Below are 24,961 nucleotides of genomic sequence, written 5' to 3' on the forward strand. Positions count from 1 at the left end.
TACCTCACTGCGCTCAGAGAAGCAATGGTGCTTACTCAAAGTCACACAGCTATTATGCAGTACTAGACTCCAAAGTCAGATTCTGGGATCCCAAACCTAGCTCTGCTCCTGCTACTTCACTGTGTGAATTTGGGCCACTTAACGCCTCTGACCTCAGCTTCCTCACCTGTGAAACAAAAAGGTAGTCTAAATACTCTCTAAGATGCCCTCCAGCAGCTAGTTCATGACCCTCTGAGCACCTGGGCTTCCCTCTAACTACACACATGACTTGAAGTCAGGACCCTACCGAGCCCTCACCTGATCTGTCCACACTGACCCTGGCTCAAGTACTGCCCATGAGAGGGGGAGATGTAGACTTATGGTCACAGCACAGACTTCCTTCTCTCCCTGGCTGGAATTTTCTGAGGCTTTTGTTCTGGGAAGCTTGGAACATGGATTTAAGGGCACTTGACTATCTTCACCCCAGCACCCTCCAAGCATACCGCACCAATCTAAAGTCAACTACTGTGTTTCCCGCCCCGTTCCCAGCTTAGAGGGAAGTAAGGATTAAGGTCTCTTTGTGCAATGAAAAGAAAAGCAGAAGGTGAGAAAATCAGACAGTAAGCACAGAAATGTGAAGGCTTGTTTGTTGAGAGTTCCCAAACCAAAAATGGTTTTAATGCGCTTTTTAAAAGCACTTTATATTACAGTAGATATCAAACAGGTGAAAGTAGAGAGATTAACACAGGAACCCTTCCTTAACTCTCAGGTCTAGCATCCCCAGGTTAGATACTCTTCACGGTCTGAAATTCCAATTTTGAATCACCATCCACATTAGGCAGCTTTATTGTGTGGTCCTGCAGCACCTTTGTTTTCAAAACTGCTAGACTACGATTCCTCATGATTCTGAAAGGTCTGTCAATCAAGATGGCCAGAAAACTTCAACTTTCTGTGAGAAATGAGTGGTCCAGGAGAAAATATATGATTCCTGAAGAACAAATCCGATCCTCTTTCAATAGGGATACTGGAAAACAATAGTGCCTTCTGAGATAAGGGGCTATAAACTCCACATAAGCCTGGAACTGCCATCTTCTCTACCTTAAAGAATGAAGCCAATTCAGTGGTAATAAGAGCTGAAAGACAGAGAAGGTGAGATTCCTGGCACCGTCATCTACCTGATAACCTGGACCTAGCTGTGCTTGATTCCCCAGAAGTTTTCCATTCTGTTAGCCATACGCCTAATTTTGCTTAATTTAGTTTCGGTGAAGTTTTTCTTTCTTACAATAGAAAGAATCTTGAATACAAGCCATCCCAGAAAGCCTTCTTTAAAGCAACAAGCATAACTGTCAGTCTTTCTTGTGTAAATTAGAGTTTTGCCTCCTAAATTTAACAAAAAAAAAATTTATGTTCCTTAAAGAATACGTTTCCTAGCAAAACAATAAAAGTCTGAGATTTAAGAATACTTCCTTGACAAGAGAGAGTTCTCTCTTGCTGGATTTTTATCAGGACAGCAATTCTTCAAGGATACCTTGGTACTACTATATGATGAGTACCACCTGCACCCTCCCCCACAATAAACTCCCGTTGGTGCTATTTTTGAACAGGATAAACTGTCAGGGAGTAGTTCTGGACTGACCTGGGAGACTACACAGAAACTAGGCTTTGAGCTTGGGTCTTCTGGGATACACCCTGTACACGAAGCCAGGCAAAACAGGGTAGAACCAGATTCCAGTTTTAGTGACAGGTTGAGGAAGAAACCACACAGGCCTTAAGTGGTACCTGTCACTAAATGCAGTTACAGATGCAATGAGAGGAGGTGAAACACGGGTTCCCCCAGACACCTGTACTCATTCGCCCCCCTCCCTCCTTCTTCCCTCCTTGGCACAGACCTCCTCGGCAAAGTGTGAACACAGCGCCCTGTGCTAGGCAGTATGGAAATAAGTTACAGTGGCCACAGTCCATAATCCCTAGGAGCCATGGTCTGGTGAAAGGAGACATGGTAAGTGCCATTATGGAATGAGGTGTAAGGCACTGTGGGAAGAGGATGACCGTGTTGGCTTGAGCTCTTGAGGAAGGCTTCCTAATTCTCTCCCATCAAAGATGGCATATTAACTGCAGTGTTGTCTGTAATGGTAAAAGATTGGAAACAGCGCAGTGCCTACCCACAGAAAGCTAGTTTAGTGATCTCAAGTAAAGCTCACAATAGAATACTACTCATCTGTAACAGGAGGAAGAGAGGGAGAGAGGGAGAGGAGGGGAGGGAGAGAGGGAGAAGGAGAGAGAGAGCGAGAGAAGGAGAAAGCGGGGGAGACAGAGAGGTAGATAGATAGATAGAGAGAGACCTTTTGGTGCTAAGTCATCTCCAGAATTATTTTAAGTGAAAAAAAGCAAAATGTAGAACAGTGAGTATGAAATACTGTTTTGTATAAAAAGGGCGAAATATCAAAATACCTATAAACTCTGAAGGCATATAAAAACATAGCAGTGATTGTCTATGGGGAGGCAGAGGTAGAAGGAATGAGATGAGAGCGAATATTTTCATTGAATATATTCATATTTATTTTTCTTAACTTTTGAATCATATAAATATGTTACCTATCAAAAAATTTAATAAACAAAACAGAAAGCTTCTGTGGCATTCCAGGTGGTTCTCAGAGGAGTAGTCAGACATGTGGGAGGCCTGTGGCAGGATGTATTTTCCAACCCAGGCACAACAGCACACAGTATCCACATGCTCAACAGTGTTGGACAGTGACATGCCTCCCACAGAGAGGTGGGTCTATTCTGTCCCCCTGAAGATGGGCAGGCCAGAAAATATGGCAAAAGTGATAGTATGAGACTTTTGAGGTTAAACCATAAGAGGTAACTAAGCTTCCACCTGGTCCTCCAGGGGTACCTGTTTTTTTTTTTTTTTCAGAGTCTCCCTCTGTTGCCCAGGCTGGAGTGCAGTAGCATGACCTCGGCTCACTGCAACCTCTGCTTCCCAGATTCAAGAGATTCTCCTGCTTCAGCCTCTGGAGTAGCTGGGACTACAGGTGCATGCCACCATGCCCAGCTAATTTTTTTGTATTTTTAAGTAGAGATCGGGTTTCACCATGTTGGCCATGATGGTCTCAATCTCTTGACCTCATGATCCACCTGCTTCGGCCTCACAAGGATACCTGTTCTTAGGACCCAGCTGCCATGCTGTGCAGAAATCTAGGCCACCTGACGTGGCATTCCAGCATCCAAGTGGAGGCCCCAGTTGCCAGCCACTGAGTGAGAAAATCTTTTAATTATTTTATTTTGTGTTAATACATAATAATTGTATGTATTATGGGGTAACTTGTGATATTTTGTTACATGCATGCAATGTGTATTGATTAGGAAATCCGTAATCTCAAACGCTTATCATTTCTTTGTGTTGGGAACATTCCTAATCTTCTCTTCCTACAATTGAAAAATCTATGATAAATTACTATTAACTGTTGTCACCATACTGTGCTATCAAGCACTAGAACTTACTCCTTCTAACTGTACGTCTGTACCCATTAACCAACCTCCCTTTACTGTACCCGCCTCACCCCCACCCCTGACCCTTGCTACCTTCTGGTTACCATCATTCTACTCTGTCTTCATGAGATCAACTCTTTTAGCTCCCACATGAGTGAGAACATGAAATATTTGTCTTTCTGTGCCTGGCTTATTTCACTTAGCATAATGTCCAGTTCCATCCATGTTGCTGCAAATGACAGAATTTCATTCTTTTTTATGGCTGAGTAATATATCATTATGTATATAATACCATATTTTCTTTATTGATTAACAGAATGAGTTGCATACTGATAGAATTTAGGCTAATTCCAAGTCTTGGCTGTCATGAATAGTGCTACAATAAACATGGGAGTGCACATATCTCCCCAGTATGCAGATTTCTGTTCTTTTGGGTATATACCCAGCAGTGGGATTGCAGGATCATCTGGTAGATCTATTTTTAGTTTTCTGAGGAACCCCCATACTGCTCTTCATAATGGTTGTACTGTCATTTAATACACCCCCATCAATGATGTAGTAGCATTCCCCTTTCTTTTCATCCTTGCCAGCATTTGCTATTTTTTGTCTTTTTGATAATAGCCATTTTAAATGGGGTGAGATGATGTCTCATTGTGGTTTTGATTTGCATTTCCCACATGTTAGTGATGCTGAGCATTTTTCACATGTCTGTTGGCCATTTGTATGTCTTCTCCTGTGAAATGTCTTTCGGATCATTTCCACATTCTAAAAAATCAAAATATTTGGGCTTTTTTTTTTTTTGCTATTGTGTTGAGTTCTTTATGTAGGCTTGTTATTAATTCCCTGCCTTATAGACAGTTTGCATATACCTTCTCCCATTCTGTAGGTTTCTCTTGAGTGAGGAAGCCTTTGGAGTAGCTCCAGCCTCAACCACCATCTAACTGCCTCTGAATGAGACCCCGAGTGAGAACCGCCTGGTTGAGCCCAGTCAACCCCAGAATTGTGAGAGACAATACACTTATTGTTTTGTTTTAAGTCCCTAAATTTTAAGCCATCATTCTTGGTTTGTGCACTTGTCTTACACTTGATTTTCCAAGACAGAGCTTTCTGACAAGCTCATAATGGTGTATGTGTAACTTCAAGGTGGTAGCAGAAACAATCTGAGAGGGGGCAGGTATTTAGCTGGCCTCGTGAAAGAAGAAATAGTCTAGAACAAACAAAACATGTTGACTCCAGATGCCTATAGGAGCCACATGAGGAAGCATTCAACAGGCTGCTGGACACAGAGGTCTGGGTTATAGAGAAAGGATGTGATAGAGATAAGGATATGGGAGGTATCTATACAAAGGTGATGGTTAAAAACCAGGTGTATGAATGAAATTATCCAAGTGTAATGCATATACAAGAGGAACCCAAGGGAAGAAACTTGGGGATGCCCACTAACGATGCCAGCAGAGGAAAGGGAGCAGGTAGAGAAGTCAAAGAAACAATGAGGGAGGAGAGAAGAAAGTCCAAGAAAGAACAGTTCAAAAGGTGGGGCACAGTCTGAGGTATCACCTGTTGCACTGAAAATATGGACAGAGAAAGCCTGTAAGATTTGGTAATGTAAAGGTTGCTAGTGATCTATAGCAGAGCAGTCTTCCTGAAGGTGTGTGTGTTGCGGAGGGGGGGCGGCGGGGGCGGAATCAGAATCTCAATGCATTTCCATTTATACAAATGACTTCAAACAAACTTTATAAGAGACAGAATAGCTAATAATTTGGGGCTTCCTGTTTTATATTCTTAGCAACATTAAAGAAAATGAAGAAAGAAAACCAAAATGCACATGATAGAAGGAACAAAGGAAGGGAGACAATCGGTCATTGACAAATGGAATGCCCACACTCTGCATAACAGAGAGGTGGCTAAAAAGGCACTAGGTGAACAAACCAGCTGCCTCTTGAATTCATCTTTTAAAAAAATTTTTTTGGAAGGGACACTATGATAACTTTTTTTGTTGACCATTCCCAGAAATGGCAGGGACAAGTACAAAGATACCTAAGAGCATGGAGAGTCCATAGACTTCATCCAGTGAAGTAATTCTGATGAACTGTAGCAGCTGGCTGCATAGAGAACTTTGTAGAGGAGAATTCAGGCTTGGGTATCAGTCAATGATGTCTGCCATCTGCACAGGGCATGGAAAAATACATACACACCAGGTATTTGTCATCTCAGTCTTTAAGGAATGCATCTTGGACCATAACTTAAAGGGAAATGGCTTCATTTATCTAAAACACTAAGGTCTTGAATTCTTTCTATACAAATTCTAAAATGCCTAGAACTCAAAGCATATGAACTTCAGCCATTAAATCCTATTGAACTTACTACATGATTTACAATTTTAAGTCATTTCTTGGAGTATGGCCTTCATTTGTAGTGACAAATATTCCAGTAGACTTAATAAATACATAGAGAGTGTTTCCAGAATCTGTATCATGCCCCCACATGTCTGCTGCTGTTTCTCTTCTATGTATAGCAGAGAAAAGCATATAAAATGGACTGGGGCACCAGTTGCAGTGGCTCATGCCTATAATTCCAGCACTTTGGGAGGCCAAGGCAGATGGATCACTTGAGCCTTGGAGTTCAAGACCACTGAGCAACATGGTGAAACCCCATCTCTACAAAATACAAAAAAATTAGCCAGGTGTGGTAGTGCATGCCTGTAGTACCAGCTACTCATGGGGCTGACATGGGAGGATTCCTTGAACCTGGAAGCCGGAGGTTGAAATAAGCACCAAGATTGTGCCACTGCACTCCAGCCTAGGCAGAAGAGTGAGACCCTGTCTCAGGGAGAAAAAAAAAAAAAAAAAAGAATTGGGAGCCACAAAACTATAGAGTGAATTAAGTTGAAATGTCAGCACAACCATATAGTAAGCCTCATTTGTGAATAGATATTTTGATGAAGACCTACTAAGTCTTTAATTGAAGATGAAGTATTTCTATATAAAGGCAATGACTACAAAATATATATCATAGCACCTAAAGCTGTAACTACAGAAAATTTCTGCCATCCTCTTGAATTACTGAGTACAGTGAGTAAATCCAACATTAATATTAAAATGGGGCACTGGAGATCTAATTATGGGTTGATACAGAAATAAGGTTAAATATTTTCTCTTAATGAAATTTTCTCTTAAAATCATCTCAATCCACTAGAAAAATAACAGGAGTAGTCAAGCTACAAGGGAGGAGAAAACATTGCCACAATAAAGACAAACCTTACACACTCAGGCCTTCTTTTAAAGTGTTGGGTCCTAAACTGTACAGTTGCAGAAAACTAGCATTTTGCCACTAAAATCAAATTTTGGTAGTCTAATCCAATTCACTAGGAAGAAATATGGTAATGTTTTTCTTATTTAAAGTTTTCCATTCATGATTTTTTTCTCAAACTTTTGGGGTTTGTTATACTTAATGCAGTCTTCAATGTGGGTGTGATTTAGCAGGGAATTGTGGACTTGGTTGTCTTCAGTTTAGTACACTGGTAATATTCATGGTGTTAAAGGGAAGAAGGGTGCAGCAGACACTGTCAGTGCCATGCCCTGAGCCCCAGGCCTCATCATCTTAGGGCAAGCCAGCCTGACTTCCACTGACAGCATCTCCATCTCTTTGCCTGAGTGTTTTACCTGGTGACTGGAACCTGCCAGAAGAACCCGAGACTTAACTTCCCCTAAGGAAGAATGCTAAACCAATGAGTGACAGAAATGGTATGTGTATACCCAGCCCCCAGCCCCATGAGGGGATGGTTCTACACTGGCTCTGGAGATCCCCAGCAGGAATCAAGTCCAGCTGCTCCTGCTGGTCATCTACTTGATGGTACACTTCCCTGGCCGATTTCCCTAGTGCTTCCTGGGGTCCACTCCCAAATAAACTACTCAGACTCAAGTCCTTGTCTTGTGTCATGATTTCCCAATATTTAGCCAATTGAATGAGTTTAATTTAGAACATACCATTAGCCATGTACTAGGCTTTGGCCAGCATTAGGTAGCAAAGAATACACGGGTAGAGGGCCATCACAGTGAGAGCTGGCAGTACACACATAGTATCCAGTTCCTGAGGTACTAGAGTACAGTGCCTGCAAGTCAAGAAGCCAGAATGATACAGGGCTACCCTAAGCAATTGCTAACTATCTGTGTTGGGTTGGGGGAAGAGTTTGCTGAAATGTCACCAATAAGGCCTCTGAAGGTTGCAATTCCAAATCCCCCCTTCCTACCACACTACTGGGGACCGGGAGGGGCAGTGGCCTTCTTTAACTTAAAAACCCTGAGAATCCAAGTGTACAGGGCCAGGGTGAGCATATCTGTCAGTCATTCCGCCATGAACCCAGAGTATATCCTGGACTGAAAACATGGAAGTAGGGAGCTAAGTCTGGCTTTAACATTTTTCTTGATTGGATGATTTAATTCAGGCTAAGGCCACAAAGATAATGCCCCTAAAACTGCAAACTGAAGAAAGATCATTATTTAACTTGGCTGATTTTAAGATTTTAAAAAAGCTATAGGAATAATAAAACAATATAGAAAGCTTGATATATGAAAAAGGTTATCCATAATTCCCCTGTTCATATGTAACTCCTGTCCCCTTACAGGGTTCCCTTGAAGACTGTTTTCCTAAATACGTCTGTAATGTAATGGTGTTCTGGTTCCCAGAGCAGGTTAAGGTCTCCTACGTGACTAATCTTCATATTTTTAAGTACTACCTAATATTCCATCAGCCTGGTGTTCTGTAATTTGTTCTCTTCCTATATTGTATATTCAGGTCACTTTTAAGTTTTCACCGTTATAAATAATGATGCAGAGAGCATTTTTATACAGTGGCTCTTTCTACTTTTCAGATTACTTTCTTAAAGCAGAATCCCAGAAGCCAAAAGGTAGCAGCATTTCAGTGACAGCTGAAACAGGCAGCTCCCATACTTTGATCATCGATGGTCCTTTGATTACTTGCAAAACACAACATGAGTAACAGACAGTGCATCCTTTCTCTCACAAAAAAAACATTAAGACAAGAATGATCAACAGCATCATTTAAGTTACACAGAAGAAGGCCAGATGGGGAAATGAAAAGCAAAGCAGTCTTTGATACTAAGTATAAGGCTTGTGCAATAAACCTATTAGTGATCTTTAAAATGAACATCTGAAAGTGAGTAATAATTTCAAGTTAGACTCCTACACACTAATTCATGTAACAGGCATTCTGTCCTAATGATCACTGGCTCACAGAGAAACTTCCAGCCTTCTAAAGGTTTCTCTTTATCTGACCTGGTATGATTCCCTTGCTGACACTGACATTCATTCACTCCCATCTGCCACTTAGTGAGCCCAAATTCAGGTTGGTTTGCATCACATGTTTTCATCATTCTTTTCCTTTCTGGTTGTAAACCTTTCAGTGAGCAGCCTGGGTGATAGCAGAGCTGCTGATGACAGTGGTTAGGATGGAATTAGGCTGAGCCATGCCTGTCAGCCTTGCTCCATACTCTCCTCTTTCCAGGACACTGTGACAAGGGGGAAGGACCAGAATCAAGGCTCTAACCCCTACACACCTGCCTTTAATATGCTAACTCTGCTTCTGCAAGGCAGTTCCAACCTCCTCCCTGGGCTGTGTTCTGCCTTGACACTTCATTTTTATAAGAGAAAGCAGAGAAAGGGGGGCATGCTGATGGAAGGGGGAAGGCAGGAAGAAGATTGGCTCTAATTTAAAACCATCTTAGGAGCTCTAAAAAGTTCCAGGTTGACTGATGGACACATTTTACTCCTCAAAACGCTTTTCATAAATATCCACCACTTAACATGCACTTTCAAGAGGCATACATACTGTCAACTCATCAGCCTTTATGAAGGGAGATTTCCAGAACCACTTCTCTTCTCCATGGCTAAGAGCCACACGATTACAACCCTATTATAACTGTATCTTGAGAACATGGCCCTTCCTCACCACTCTGGGCAAGGCAGTCAAACTCACCCCACTAAGAGTAGCATGGAGGCCTTCTCAATCTCTGTGTAGTGATGCAGACTTCCCTTGTTGCAGAGAGGATGGCAGCTCATCTCTGGTAACAAGGTCTACATCTGAGACTAGTGGGGGTTGGAGATGTATTTTGTCAACAGCTCTGGCCAAAGTAACTCTCTAATAATATTCAAGTACGGATAGACAATGTTTCCTGAGGCTGTTTGGATCACCTCTTATTTTGAACAGGACTTTAGTGTGGTTTTCTCCCTGTTCTCAGTGGAAATGAAAGGGTTTTGAAGGCAGGCACAGTGTCCCTCTGGAGAACTGCTGGTTCCTCACGAGGGACTGTGCTGGCATGGCATGGCTCTGCATGGGTAGAGTCGCTGCCAGCTCACCCTGCCACAGCTGCACACAGATGGGTGGGCCTACTTTTCTGGACAACAGCAGTCAGCAGTGCCCTTCTTTCCTCTCAGACAGCAGACCACTAGCCCCAACACGATAACGTCTGTGCTGAAGCCTCAGTCTGGTGTGCCCAGGAGTATTGGAGAAGGAGGAAACGAATAGGCTCTCAGGTGGACTCTGTCACTCAGAAGGGCAAGGGCTCCAGTGCCCACGCCACCAGATTGACCCTCAGGTGAGCTGGATCCCTGTTTGCTGCTGCTACCCAAGATGAGACATAGGATGCTGAGAACCAGAGCACCCAACCAGACAGCTTCCTAGGAGGCACTCTGGAAACTATAAAGGGGTAGGTGAATTGGAGCACAGCATTATTCTCCCATTTGGAAGCTGAAACACAGTTGTTTTTCAAAGTATCCATTCTCGGTAGGATGACCTCGGCAGCATCCACCATTGCTTACCAGGATTTATAGAAAAATATCATCCAGTGGTCTTCAAGGGTGTATGAATAAATGAACATAAGCCTCCACCCGACACTTTGGGATCCTCTATCTATAGTGATACTGACTAAATTTATCTGTCTTCCTCCCTTCCACATGCTGCCCTGACACACCAGGCTCCTCCTTCAGGAGAGTTAACCCAGTTTAAAATGTGTTGCTGTGTGTGTCTATGTGCTTAATTCTGTTGTTAAATCTGTCTAATGATGTGTGTGGACTCCAAGAGGGTCAGGACTATGTCATTTTGACTCACTGAATCCCCAGAACATTGCCTGAAGTATTTGTAGAAGAAAGAAAGAGAGGAAGGAATGGAGAGAGAGAGAGAGAGAGAGAGAGAGAGAGAGAGAGAGAGAAACAACATGCCAGGCATGGTAGAGTATATGAGAGAGAGAGAGAGAGAGGGAGAAAGAGAGAGAGAGAGAGAGAGAGAGAGAGAGAGAGAGAGAGAGATTGAGAGAAAGTGCCAGGCATGGTGCTGAGTACACTCCAGAGTTGTGGAAATGCTCACAGCCCGGCAGAGGAAAAATTCAGGGTGGCACCCACTGGTACTCTGGGAAGGCTGAGGAGTGCATTCAGGAAGGCTTCCCTGCAACAGAGTGTGCCTCTGCAGCTGCCCCAGGGGTTCTGGATTTAGGGGCAGCTCTGGCCAGAGGCAGGGACAGCAGAGAGGCACAGGGATGCAGACCAGGCCTTCACTGGGCAGGAAGCCAGCCCAGACACAGCACTCCTGGGTGGAAAGAGCAGAGAGTTTCAACTTTCAGACGCATGGTCACCCTCATCCCAGGCACTTCCACACAAAAACCTATTACAGAGCAGCTTAAATTTCCCTGGAGCTGATTTCTCAGATTCTCTCTAGCAATAGAATGCCTTTCTATTCCTAATTCCTAGAGTGGCACATGGGCCTATGTGTATGTGAGAGACACAATGATGAAGGAATCATGAGTCTACTGTGGTTTGTTAAATACCATCATGTGGAACTGCACAGCTAAACCAGTGGGGCAGGAGCTGCTATCCTGAGGCCTGCCCTGCAAAATGGGATCTGTCCATCTTTACTGGGGAACCATGATAAACGAGCAAAGACAGACACTGGTGAGGACAAGCCACTTTATTTAAGAGCTTCGACAGCCCAAAGTGGTTTAACATAGATGCATGGAAGATTTATTGAGATGATAAAATACCTGAACTTGAAAGGCACATAAATTATAATTTTGCAGTTTTTTTCTTTTTAAAATTTCACATAGTCAAGTGCTTTAAGTAATGAATGAAATGCACATAAAGTTGATTTCATGTCACACAACCTGTCTGGTTAGTGTCTGCAAAGTGCCTTTGCTTCCAGATGGGACTGAGTTCAGAATCAACGCCACCCATCTGTGCCTGTGGCCTTCAGTTTCCTCATCACAGTGGAGCTCATTGGGAAGATGAATAAATATAATAATAAGGCAGCCATTATTGACAGGGCACTTACCATACTAGATGTTGTACACCGAGGTCAGCGCTTCATATGCTTATCTTGCTTCATGCTCCTAACAGCCCTATGAATTAGGTACAATGATTCTCATTTTAAAGATGCAAAAACAGATTTAGAGCACTTTGGTGATACATGGGAGGTCACTCAAGCAATTTTATCTGACTACAAGACTGTGGTGTTCACCACTAAGCTGTGACATACATGACATTATTTGGCCTCAGCAAATGCTTAAATTAGTCATTTTTCCCTACCTTCACATTCCTTTTTTATACACATGCACACACACACACACACACACACACACACAGAGTGAAGAATCTGCCTCTTGGGTTTATGCTCATTTATTTGTTCATTACTGATTCCTGCCTTTTTGGCCTGGTACTCTGCTGGGTGCAAGGGTTACAAAATTAGACCCCACAGCTCCCAGGTCATAGAGCTAGACCAGTCTCCGCAGTTACTATGCTCAAATGGATGGGTCTGCAAGGAGGAGTGAGCCCCCTGCAGGGAACCCCCACTCAGCCATTGGTTAGAGACACATCATCAAAAAGACCATTTTAGATCCTAGTTTCCCCCAACTTTTGCTATGTTCTCTTTGGCCTGAGTCTACAAAGATATTCAAACTCTGGGGCTTTCTGACAGTGCAGCTGCCAAGGGGGCCCTTTATCATGTAGAACACTCCTCCCTGCTGCCAGGATCTTGCTTTCTGGCAAAACCACTGCAACAGATAATCTAACCCCCTGACTAATCACCCTGCACAGTTTCTCATACTGCCCTCACTCCTCTCCCTCTCCCGCTGCTGCCCTGCCTTGTTTCATCAATTTTTGCCCAGACTAAGGAACGACATCAATAGTTACAGTAGTAGGAACCTCCCACATGTCAGGCACTGCTCTATGTATTTTAGGTCCTCATTAAATCCTCATAATAACCTTCTGAAGTAGACACTACAACTATGCGTATTTTAGTTCATTCAGGAGAAGGAGAGGGTGGGAGTTAATATTTCTTCAGGGCCAACGATATGCCAAGCACCTCTTAAGCCTGCACAATCCTCACGACTCACATGGTGAGTAAGCTGCCCAGGGTCATTCACAGAGCTGGGAAGTGCCAGGTCTGGGACCACCAAGCCTGGAGCTTCCCTTCTCATGGGCTGGCACCCTGCCATTGTCTGAGAGAGGAAAATAGAGGCTGCACCAAGGGCTGCCCTCTCTCCTCTTCCCTCCAACACCCTCTGTTAACATCTTACCTGTTTTTTTTTTAACCACTTCACACAAATGGTGCCAGGCTCCTGCCTCATTTGTGTTCCCCTACTCTCTGGGCCTCTCAGTTAGTTTTCATGGAGCAATTCCTTTGTCTACACCAATAGTGTAAACAGAGCCAAATAAGAAATTGGGATCATTTGAGCTAATAAAACACAGTGAGCAGCTGACAGGTGTTTCCTGAAACCTAAAGTGCTCTCCCAAATCCATAGGGTCTCAAGGTCTGACATGTCCTCAGCAAGGTACCAGCATAGTTGCGCTTCTGGGAAGTCTTCTGTCCAATTTTAGGGGGTGACACTGAAAGCTGGGAACCACCAGTGAAATTCAGGAAGTAATTGATTCTCAGTGGAGCTGTGTGAACCATACCTTCAGGGCCTCCTCCAGCTGGTGGCTTTCTGAGAAATGTGCACCTGGTCAAAGGCAAAGACGATTTCCACTGCAAGGCCAGAGGGTCAGACCCCTTCCTCTGGGCTCTGCTAGGCTGAAACTGTCACTTTATTTCACCTAGCCCACCTGACATGGGCTCCAGGAGGGCAGGGCCCCTTTCTGATTTCTCTCTGAATCCTCAGAGCCAGGGTAAAGTGGACTCCAGTTAAATATTTCAAGAATGAACAACGAAACCAGTCATCATTTTAGAGAACAGGCTGTTTGAGAGATTCTACTCAGAACCCCTTATTTGATAGAGGAGGAAACAGGACTCAAGGAGAGGGGAAGTGAGTTTGCTGAGAGGCAGGCACACTGTGTTTAGTACAGAACAATATCCAGCCTTGGATGTTTAATGCAGAGTAATATCCAGCACCCATCACGCAGTGCTAAGTCATTTACATTCACCGTTTCCATTCTCAATGGGTAGGAGCAGTCCCGTTTTACAGAGGAGGAAGTTAAGGTAAAGGAACTTGCCGTCCCCCCAGCTCTCTGCAGGCCAGCCCCACCAACTCTCCTTTCCTCAAACAAGCCACATTCTCTCCCAACAAAATAAGTTGGCTTTGTTGTTCTCTGCCCCCGAATTCTCTAAAGTTTTAGTTCCAGCAGGCTTTGTAGCTGGGGGACCTAATAAAAGCTCTCCAGCACCCTATGCTTTCCATCATCATAGCTCTGACCACAGTTTTAACGCTCACACTTGTTTGCATGTATCTCTATTTGGTGTCTGTCTCCCTCACTGGACTGGGAGCTGCCTGACGGAGGGCACCACGTCCATTGGCCTGCCACTGTAACCCCAGCAATTAGACCAGCAGCGGGCACTGACTGGCACATGTTAAGTACTTGTTAGAAACTGTGCTTCTATTTTTAACTGTTGAGTGCAGGAGTGCTGAAGGTGGGATCCGAACCCATGTCACCGGGGCCCTGGTCATAGCTAAAGAGGTGCTAGGGGTTAGGCTGATACGCTGCTGCGAGAACCGCCGGCGCGCAGAGGCAGCGCGGAGCTGTCCCCGGGTTTGCGCGATCCCGGAAGGCTCCACACTCCGCCGCCACCATTCGCCCGAGCGGGGGCGCCCAGGACTCCGTCGGGGGCCGGGAGTCACAGGGGCCCGATCGTTCAGCCGCGATCCAGGTCCTAGCGGGCTGACCAGGGCCCCAGGCTGCGCTTACCTGCTATTCGCAGGGCTCAGCAACGGCGCTCGGCGAGTCTCAGGGAACTGCGGGGGACTACGGGGGACTGAGGGGGACTGGGGGACCTGCTGGGCCTAGCCGGGGCTGTTGGTCAGCGAGTTGTCCCGCGCCCCACGTCCGGGAGGGAACGACACTTGGTCTCGGGACTCAAGTCTACCTCCCGCCCGGGCGGCCAGGGGTCTAGCCCGCCTCTTGCCCGTGCTGGGGGCGGGGCCTAAGGAGAACTTGACCTTGCGCTCCCCTGGCTGCCCAGAGCGGACGGAGTCTGAGGGAAACAGACCTACGTCCCGCCCCCTCGCTGGGACGGGCCTTACGGAGACCCAGCCCTGGTCCCGCCCCTGGGCCCTAAGCCCCGCCCTCTCCCTATCCCCGCCCCCGCCCCCTGGCTCCCAATAGCCGGGGCTGTTTTGTGTCGCGTGCGTGTTTGCTTTTTATTTTCCGGTTTTGTATTCTGTTTTGTATTTTTATTTAATTTTCTTTTTAAAAGACAAAAAATACATGAAAGTAATGCCCACTTACTTTTTGCGAAATAAAATTATCTAGATTTGCTTCTAATGAAAGCAACAGGCCACCTCTCGCTCCCTCCCATCACAGCTCTTTTTAACAGTTCCTCCGTTTATTTCTTCTGGTGGTGACCCGCTTGTCGGAAAAAAAAGAAGCAGCAGCAGCTTACATAGCGATTTCTTGATTTATCCATTGACTTTCTGCCATGTTATATGAGGATTTACTCTCTTAGCGGCCCCTGCTTCCCTTCTGACAAATTTACACCTCTATTCTCAAGCCCTGCCCTCGTGAACGCCAGACCTCAAAGCAGGGAAGGTTTTCTGCGGCCTGAAGCTTACACAGTTGTGTGGGGAGAGGGTAAGGGAGGGCTGCTTTAGAAAGAGAAGACAGAATTAAGGCTTGCCAGTGAACATTTATTTAGAAAGAGAAAAGAAATCATAACAGAATCCTGAAGGCTTGGATATTGGGGTCCCTATCCCCTGATACCTTCTTAGGAAATTTAGGTCCCAAATTTGCTTCCCTAATGCAGTCTGGCTTCCTCTGCCTACTCAGGCCCCAGGGCTCACGGGAGCCTAGCAGGAAGAGGCCTTGAAGGACAAGATTCACTAGATTCTGCCAATAGGATTTCTTAATGGAATGAATTGGAATGTGCGGAAAAGAGACATCAAGGATGATGTCAAGGTTTTGTGATTGCTGTACACTTAATTTCCAGCGTTTCCTAGACACAGAAACATGTCCTCACCTTAGTATGGAGAGTGTTTTATAAGCCTGCCCTCATCACCAGTGCCTCACAGTGCACCCATGAGGCTGGCTGGACGGGTGCACTGTCCACACTTTTAGGAGGCCCATAAATTTGTCCCTTGTGGATCAGCACAGAGGGCATGCAGCTAGCACCCAGTAAATACCCAGGTAAAGGGTACTTCCTCACTCCCATGCCCTCTCGGATCCCTTTTCTCTTACCTGTGGTGTAAAATGTGGCTCCACACGGTGATCTTAGACAAGCCTCTTTACCTCCCCAAGCCTCAGTTTCCTTTCCTGAAATGGAACAACCCCTACCACACTGAGTGTTGGGGAGGATTAAGTGGCTTAACATCTTTGGATATTCTCTAATTGATAAATAGGTTTGCTTCCCAGCAGGGTGGGAGGCTCATGAGAAAGTTTAGGGATTTCTAAGAATTTTGTGTAGAATGTGGTACCACAGATTGATTAGAGCCCTTAGATTAAAATCATGGGGTGAAGAGTCATTCTGAGTCAGGACCCTAGGCCTGGGAGGAGAAGCTGCACAGAGAGCAGAGAAGAGGCTGAACAATGACTTCCTCATGCAAGGGAAGCTTTCTTTGCCTGAGATAGTGAAGACTAAAGCTTGGTCTACGAGGAAACCTTGTTTCTTAGGCAAGAAAAAAATGAATGAATTAATGGCATTTGCAGCAACTGGATGAGATTGGAGACTATTATTCTAAGTGAAATGACTCAAGAATGGAAAAATAAACCATATTTTCTCATAAGTGGGAGCTAAGCTGTGAGGATGCAGAGGCATAAGAATGACACAGTAGACTTTAGGGGCTCAGAGGGGAAGGATGAGAAGGGGGTGAGGGATAAAAGACTGCAAATTGGGTGCAGTGTATACTGCTTGGGTGATGGGTGCACCAAAATCTTACACATCACCGCTAAAGAACTTACTCATGTAACCAAACACCACCTGTTCCCTAATAACCTAGGGGAAGGTTCCCCTTTCTAGGGGAAGCCCTAGAAAGCCCTAACGATGATAGGGTTTTCCCCTAGAAAGCCCTATCATTGTTACCATTCTTACCTTTCTAGAAACCCTAGAAAGCAGTGTGAAGATCATGCCTTGGAATCATCCCACCCAAGGCTTCAGAAGACAGGTCTTTACAGGGAAAAAAGCTGGAACTGACCAGTTAGCTCATATTTTTGAACATTTAAAACATTATTTCTAGGCATAAAAATGCCATTACTAAAATGAGATCTGGCTATAACATTTTTCTGCAGTTTCCTCCTATCACCTAACAGTGTGCTGGTGAAGTTTTAGGAGGAGCTCTTTGGGCAGGGAGCAATGTGCAGATGGCTGAGAGTCACAGTCCTGGGACGGACCTGAGGACATTCTGGAAAGCTTGCTTGTGGATGGATTGCGATGAGGCTGTAACCTGGGGCAGCCTCTGCATTTGGATAAAACCATTCTTACCTTGACTTCTGAGGGGTCGCTGAGGAAAAGCAAACTTTGGGTGGGTAAAAAAAAAAAATGTAAAAGGGAGACTGGTGGACTTTTCAAATGACCAAAGAAGACAAACTTTTCAGTCACTGCAACTACTTCAGCAGATGGGTGTTTCCTTATCTTTGTTGAGATCGAGTTTTGCTTTCGTTGCCCAAGCTGGAGTGCAGTGGCATGATCTCGGCTCACTGTAACCTCCGCCTCCCGAGTTCAAGTGGTTCTTCTGCCTCAGCCTCCCAAGTAGCTGGGATTACAAGCCCTTGCCATCATGCCCAGCTAATTTTTGTATTTTTAGTAGAGACGGGATTTCACCATGTTAGCCAGGCTGGTCTTGGAACTCCTGACCTCAGGTGATCTACCTTGGTTCCCCAAAGTGTTGGGAGCTCCCAAAGGCATGAGCCACTGCACCTGGCCAGGTGTTTGCTTACAAACAGTGAACAGACAATGCTCATGTCAGATCTTCCTTATACAGGCATCAAAGCAGGTCCTCACTAGAAAACTTCCATTTTGTCGACCTGGCTCCATTGGGCTGTACTTACTATTTAGCTAAAATTATACTTTAAAAACATGAATCAGTTTATAACATGCCTCTGTTCAAAAGCCTCCAGTGGCTTCCACCACAATTAGGATAACATCTCAAGTCCTCCTGCTGGCGTGCAAGGCCCTCAAGGCTCTGCCCCGACAAGTGCTCCCACTGTCGGCCATTCTCATCTCGTTTCCTTGACTCCATTGCCGTTCCTTGTGCACACTGGGCCTATTTGCACCCAGAGCCATTGCGCTGCTCTCCTCACTGACTGAAATGACACACTGCCCACTCTTAGGGTAACTTTCCCAATTCATTAGCTTTCAGTAGACTGCTCCACCTAACAAACAAACAAAAACACTCCCATACAACCCCTTTTATAGTACTTATTACTTATCACTGGAGGATATTTCACTCATTATCTCTCTCTTTGGCTGAAGCATAGGGCTCAAGAGGGGCTGAATCTTTATACATTTTGTTCCCTGACACATCCTCACACCCATGACAGTGCCTAGCACCCGATATTCAATAAATATCTGTTGAATGAATGAATGAGTGGAATTGAGCAAATGAAAAACATATTCATTAAACATACAGATAATATTCTAGAATGCAGACTTTCAACTCTAGGTTAGGTTCCTCTTAAATTAAAAAGAATTGTTGGAACACAGAGGGAAAAGTAAAATGAAATGGCTGAGCTGTATTATATAATCTGATTTATAATTACAGGTTGAGTATTAGACTGAGAACTTTTGCTTTTTTATATTTGACCCAATGTCTGCGTTAAACATTTAAGCAAAGGTTAGCTTGGAAGGCTACATGCTCATTTAAAAATAGTAAAAAGAAACAAGGTTCTCCTAGTCACTTTAATAATTCAGAATAGTATTCTGTGGCTTCTGTTGGCATTTGAGAGCCCAAGATGGTAACTGGTTACTTGAAAATGAAAGCCTTGATCAAATATTTAAGATCTCACTTATTTTCATTTTCTGCATATATTGTATTCCTGATTCTTACCTTTTTTTTACTCATTCTGCAGTCACACAATCCACACACTGAAGTTAATAGAAATGTTTCATGGATTATTAAATGCAGCGAAGCAATGAGTTTTTGCTAGAAAATAAGGCCAAACTGGGGCCACTTTGCTATTCTAACAAAGTAATTTTTCCTTGAAGGTGCAGACTATGAATTTACAGAAGCCTCTACCCTTTATTCTGAAGTTTTGTAAGGCAAGTACATTGCTGCAGGAGAGGCTTTAAAGTGAAAAACAGATTCCCCCTGAAAACATGTTTTATGGTACACAATTAAGAAGTCCTATAATTAAGAATAGTTGAAAGCACAGAATTATAAGTGGACCCTTATAATTATGGCAAGAAGACACTGAACAGTGCCTGTTTGCTAATGAAAACGTAGCACTCTGGTGCCAAAAGCAGTGGAGTGGGTTTTGGTTGGTGCTTACCTGCGCTTAATTGTCCAAGGAGTACTCCAGTAGCAGCACCCCAATGCTGTCAGCTGCCTTTCCTAATGGAGCTTTTATATTTTACCTCTATTGCTAAAACCCTAATCTAGGTTTTGATGTCCATTTGGGCCTACCTGGTACACAGAGGGCCTTCTGGAGGTGGTCAAAGTCATAATGGAAAACACTTTAGGAATAACCCATCCTTTTGTGATGAGGAGAGAGTACCCAGAGAGATTAGATGATTTTCTCAAGTTCACACCTAGCTGACCAGTGGCCAGTTTGGAGTATCAGTCAGGGCTTTTTTGTTAGAAGCAATTGAAACGGCCTCTGTGACTCAGTAGAAGGGAGTCTATTGGTGGGATTAGGCCTTCAGAACTTACAGAAAGTTTGGAGATCCAGGCTTAGGAAGGGTTGGGGAGAAAGCCGCTCTGAAAAGCTAGAAAGTGAAAACCCTGGGGATAATCTCTTAGTAGAAGTGGTCTGGTCAGGAAGCTGCTGCAGGGATAGATGATTAAACTCCAGACCCTTCCTACACCCTTGCTTCACTCGCACATTAGTCAAAGTCTTGGGAGAGGCCCTCAGATTGGCCAAGATTAGTACACACTCTCCTGGTTATCCTGGGAAAGGTGCTGGCAGACTCCTTCAACTGCAGATGTTGAAAGGAAAGCATCTGAATTTACTCTTCTACTAAGATTCTCATAGTGGAGAGGGGCAACTTCCCCAAAGGAAACCCAAAGGACGCTGTTAGGAGGAAGGCAGGGATGCAGAGAAGCCAGAGTACAATCAATCCCCAATTCGGTTTAGAGTGGTAGACTCCTGTCAGCTAGAGATGGCCATCAGACACAAATAGGAGTCTGCTTGGGATTACTAGGAAGACTTTGCTTTGCAAACACAGGAGCTTTCTGTCCCCCTCCTCCTTTTTCCTTTTGGCCTAGAATGGGGGGATACACCCAGAAGCCATGGAGCCATCATGAGTCTTAGAGGTGAGCTCCAAGCGTGAACTCCAAAGCCACCTGCTAAAGATGGCTGAGTGAATGAACAGGAGTCTGATATGTTACATACATTGTGGAGCTGCTGAACCAGCCCTAGCTGCCTACCTCCAGGCTTCTTATTTTATAAGAAAATTAAAAACCTATTTGGCCAAGCCACTGTAGTTATCAATAACATTCAGCCTAGCACAATCTGATAATACAAATTAATCCTAGGATTCTAGTCTCTCAATCTCCTGTGCAGCACCATTCCTGTTCTGCTTACAAAGACATGGTTCCTGCCTTCAAGGACCTTATGGTTGAATTGAGGTTATATTAGTCAGGGTTCTTCAGAGAAACAGAACCAATAGGATGGATGGATGGATAGATAGATAGATAGATGAGGATATTTATTAAAGGAATTGGTTCCCATAATTGTGGAGGCTAAGAAATCCCACATCCACTATCTGCAAGATGGAGAGCCAGGAAAGCCCATGGTGTAATTCAGTCTGAGTTCAAAGACCTGAAAACCAGGGCAGCTGATGGTGTAACTTCATGTTTGATGCTGAAGGCCTGAGAACTAGGGCAGGGAGGGGAGATGCTAGTGTAAGTTTCTAAAGGTCAAAGAATCAGAAACTCTGATGTCTGAGGGCAGGAGAAGGTGGATGTTCCAGCTCAAGAAGAGAGAGAATTTGCCCTTCCTCTGTCTTTTTGGTCTGTTCCAGCCCTCAGCAGGTTAGAGAATACTCACCCACATTGGTGAGGGTCACTCTTCTTTACTTGGTCCACTGATTCAAATGCTAAATGCTAGTCTCTTCCAGAAACACCCTCACAGATGTACCCAGAAATAATGTTTTACCAGCTATCTGGGCATCCCTTAGTCCAACCAAGTTGACACATAAAATTAATCATCACAGGAGAATTGCTTGAACCGAGGAGGCAGAGGTTGCAGTTGGCCAAGATTATGCGATTGCACTCCAGCCTGGGCAACAAGAGCAAAACTCTGTCTCAAAAAATAAAAACAAAAAAAATATTAATCATCAGAGAGATTAAAATCATACTCAAGCAACAAGAGAGCAAGGAAGTGTGAGGTATAATACATTCTAAACTGCAAGGAGCATAGTACATCAAAGACAGAGTGCAAAGGAGACCCTTGCCTAGGCCCTAATCCCTTCCTCCAGCCCTGTGATTTGTCTGTTATTGCCATTTTCTTCTATATCTTTACCTTCTCCTCTTTTCTGCTCTTTTCTCTTAGTTTATACAGAGGGCCAAGTTTCCCTTACCCTAAAAGACTCTTCCCTTTATCTAAAGACCTCTCTAATAACCAATCTCTTACCTTGTCTTCTTATTCAAATTTCTCAAAGGAATGGTCTGCCCACACCTTCTCTCCTCTCATTTAATCTTCAACCCAGATCATCTAGCTTCTGTTTCTACCTCCACACTGAAGCCACTCTTTCTGATTACTAACTCCTATGGGTAAATAGTTGTCCTCATTTTTTTGGACCTGTTGGTTGCATTGGGTGATATTGGCTATTGCCTTCATAGAAACCTCTCCTCCCTTGTCTCTGTGACCTCACATTCTCCTGGTTCTCTTCTTACCTCTTGGAGTGTGCATACTTTCTTTTCAGGACTGTTAATCAAGACATCAAACCCTACCAAGCTAATGGGAGGACACTGTATCTCTCCTTAGAAATTGAATCATGAACAAAGAAACTAACGCACTAAAAATCGTGGTATTCATTATTTTCACAGTGGTGCCCTGGTGGAATTGTTGAGAAGAACTCCTGCCACACAGGGCCCCAGAGATTCCAGGCTTCTCTCTGCTCCCCTGCCTGGTTCTTCAGCTCCCTGGTGGCCTTCCTGCAAAACTCCTTTTCTTTTACATTAGCCAGAGTCAGTTTCTATTGCTGTGTCCAGAGACGTCTTCGTGATACCTTGACGCATGCTCAGCTTTCTAAATACACATGTATTGAGTGGGCTGTGAGCCCTGGTTTATAACTGCGTCTCCTGGGAGCTTACCCATCAAAACTCACATCAAATATCACCTGCTCCTCCTTGCAGCCTTCCCTACTCCATGTTCCTGTGGCAAAACCTTGTTGATCTTTACTGCTTCAGCAAGGCCCTGATCTGCAATGGTCCCCCAGGGTCTCACTGGCTCTTTCGTATTTGTCTCTAATGCTCACAGTCAGAATAGTGTGGCCATGTTCGGTCTGCCTGGCTGGTCTAGTAGGGCCAAGGGCCATATCCTGATCTTCCCTACTAACCTAGTGTCTCCAACTGGTGCTGTCCTGCCTCAGATGGTAACTTTACAAAGAGATGATAGGACTCCTTAGGCAAAGTTGGATCCCATAACTTTGATTTGTCTTCTGAGAAGGAGCTGGCGAGAAAGGTTACCCACTCTCAACCTGCAGAGCTCCTGGCACGAGAGGAGCCTATTCCTTCTTCCCTTCTTCCCACTTTTCCTCCTGTGTTCTGTGCCTATTTGTTTCTTCAGGAACAGCTGCTGAGATGGAGTTAAAGGTGCAAAGGGTTTATAGGGAGTGACACCTGTGAAAGAAAAAGGGCAGATGCAGGATCAGACAGGAGAGATGTCAGACTATAATGCAGACCCACGAGAGGAGTCCTGTATTGGGCAGAACTGGCCAGGCTTCTGTGCCTTCACTTTGCTTAGTCCCTAGCTGGCCAAAGAAGAAAATGGCCTTGGCTTGAAAACTTAAGGCAGACCCTGGAGAAGATAACAGCTGGAGACTGTCAGAAAATTGCACTCCTCCCACCCAGGAAGCAAGTCCTTTTCTGAAGGCAGATTTGAGCAGCACATCTCCGTGTCAGCCACACCTTCTACCAACCAGTGGTTGTTGACAGGAGCCCATGGGGTGGCCTAGGTCCCCAGCACATGCCTCACAGCTCTGTGCCAAACTTTCTGACAAAGTGGGGCAGGTTAGGGTGATGTCTATAGTGATGAACAGGTTTTTTTCCATATTCCCAAACCTAAAATAATTGCCAGACATGAAGACTTCACCACTGTGTTCTCGTACCTAGTAACAAAGGCTCAGCTGCAAACCCTGGCTCTGTCTCCTTCCTCCGCCCACCAGGCCCTGCCCTGAGCACTTGCCTGTACTCTGTGTGCTGAGATGTCTGGACCAGTGCTGTGCTCAGGGTACTCACTGGCTGGACGAGTGAGGGAATGGGTAAATTATACAATGAGTGAAGGGAAGAACGAAAGAATGCAAGAATCATGAGAAAAGAACAAATTGAATAAAGATTCTTCAGCAACAGAGCTGCCAGTTGAGTCACTTAGGGACTAGATGATCATGTCTATCCCCCAGGGATTCCTTGAAAAATCACTTGACTGCTTCATTCAGTGGCAGAAGCAGTATCTGCTTTCTTTTCTGCCTGCTCCTTAGTGATGACAGCTACGCTTCTAGTCTCAGCCTGAAGTTTTTGGTTAAGTTGCCATTCTTCTATTGAAGGTAGCTTTGCTAATGGCATGGAAAGCCCAGATTGTCTGCGAAGGCTGTGTGTCTCTCTGGATCTCAGACCAAAAGATGGTAATTGGCTGCATTCCCCCCAAGCATTCCTTCTGTCAGTCTTTATTGCTTCATGCTTTGCCCAGATGGCATCTGAGCCTCAAGCCTCCAGTTGTGGCTGTGGTTGGTTAGAACTCAGTGGCCCTTGAGAGGAGGAGAGCAGGCTGAATGCCTCCTTCCATGTGGTTCTGTAATAACTTAGAGCTACACATTAATTGGCATGCCTTTCCTTGGGCAGCTCCAGAGTCCATGACTGGGACTGATTCTGACAACCTGCCCCATCAAGAGAGCATGCTACTGAAATATACCCCAGAGGAGGAGCTAATTTTTCCCAAGATCATTTGCAGAAGGACAAGTGAAATTTCACACAAATGCTTGGTCAACACTGTAAGGCCAGTTGCCTCACTGGGAGCTCGGATGCACACCCCCCACCCCCGCTTTTGTCCGAAAGCTTGGACATGCTCGGGCATGTTCCCTTCTCCCCTTCTTGCACAGCCTGGCTTTCCCTTAAAGAACCCAGTATGTAAGCAGGGTCTTGTGATTCTAGCCAATAGTAGCCAAGTCTTTCTAGCCAATAGCAGCTGAGTTTTTCTAGCCAATAGCAGCCAAGTTTTTCTAGCCAATAGCAGCTGAGTAATTCTAACCAATAGCAGCCAAGTCCTGTATGCAAACAAAGGCTTGTAACCTTACCCAATAGTAGTCCTGCTCTCCTACAACCAATCGAGCTCCTTCACTCCCTATAAAACCCCACGTCTGTGAGGAGTCTGCGCGACTTCTCTGGCCCCTCCTGTCAGACCGCAGAACCTCGCCTGGGAGTCTGAAAAAACCTTTCATATTGGGTCTTCTTGTGTTGGCCTCAGTTTCTTCCTTTTAAACTCGGCAAGAACAAACCTTACAAACACTTTCCTATTTTTTTCTTCTAAGAAGAGGAAGTATGAAATGTATTAGTAATTGCTTATACATTTGAATTTTTACATACATTGAGTCAGCCAGCTTAGGTTAAGTTACACTTTGGTCACAAACAACCTCCACATCTCAATGACTTAGAAAAATGAAGGTCTATTTCTTTCCCAGGCCACAT

The 24,961-nt window shown here is 44.7% G+C and overlaps 1 protein-coding gene across 4 annotated transcripts in view; it reads right to left on the reverse strand.

Annotated features, from left to right (window-relative positions):
• NMNAT3 (nicotinamide nucleotide adenylyltransferase 3) overlaps nucleotides 1-14,942 on the reverse strand; it is a 97,630-nt gene extending 82,688 nt beyond the window's left edge. For 3 of the 4 annotated variants that reach the window (XM_012451087.3, XM_064378743.1, XM_012451085.3), the window contains exon 1: nucleotides 14,655-14,942. The gene's annotated coding sequence lies outside the window, so the exon portion shown is untranslated. The remainder of the gene's footprint in view (nucleotides 1-14,654) is intronic. The other variant, XM_012451088.3, reaches the window with a different exon arrangement.
• Between the last annotated feature and the right edge of the window lie 10,019 nt (nucleotides 14,943-24,961).

The sequence above is a fragment of the Aotus nancymaae genome, unplaced genomic scaffold, assembly GCF_030222135.1.
Source record: "Aotus nancymaae isolate 86718 unplaced genomic scaffold, 86718_ANA_hifiasm-v0.15.2.pri h1tg000019l, whole genome shotgun sequence".
Classification (NCBI taxonomy): Eukaryota; Metazoa; Chordata; class Mammalia; order Primates; family Aotidae; genus Aotus; species Aotus nancymaae.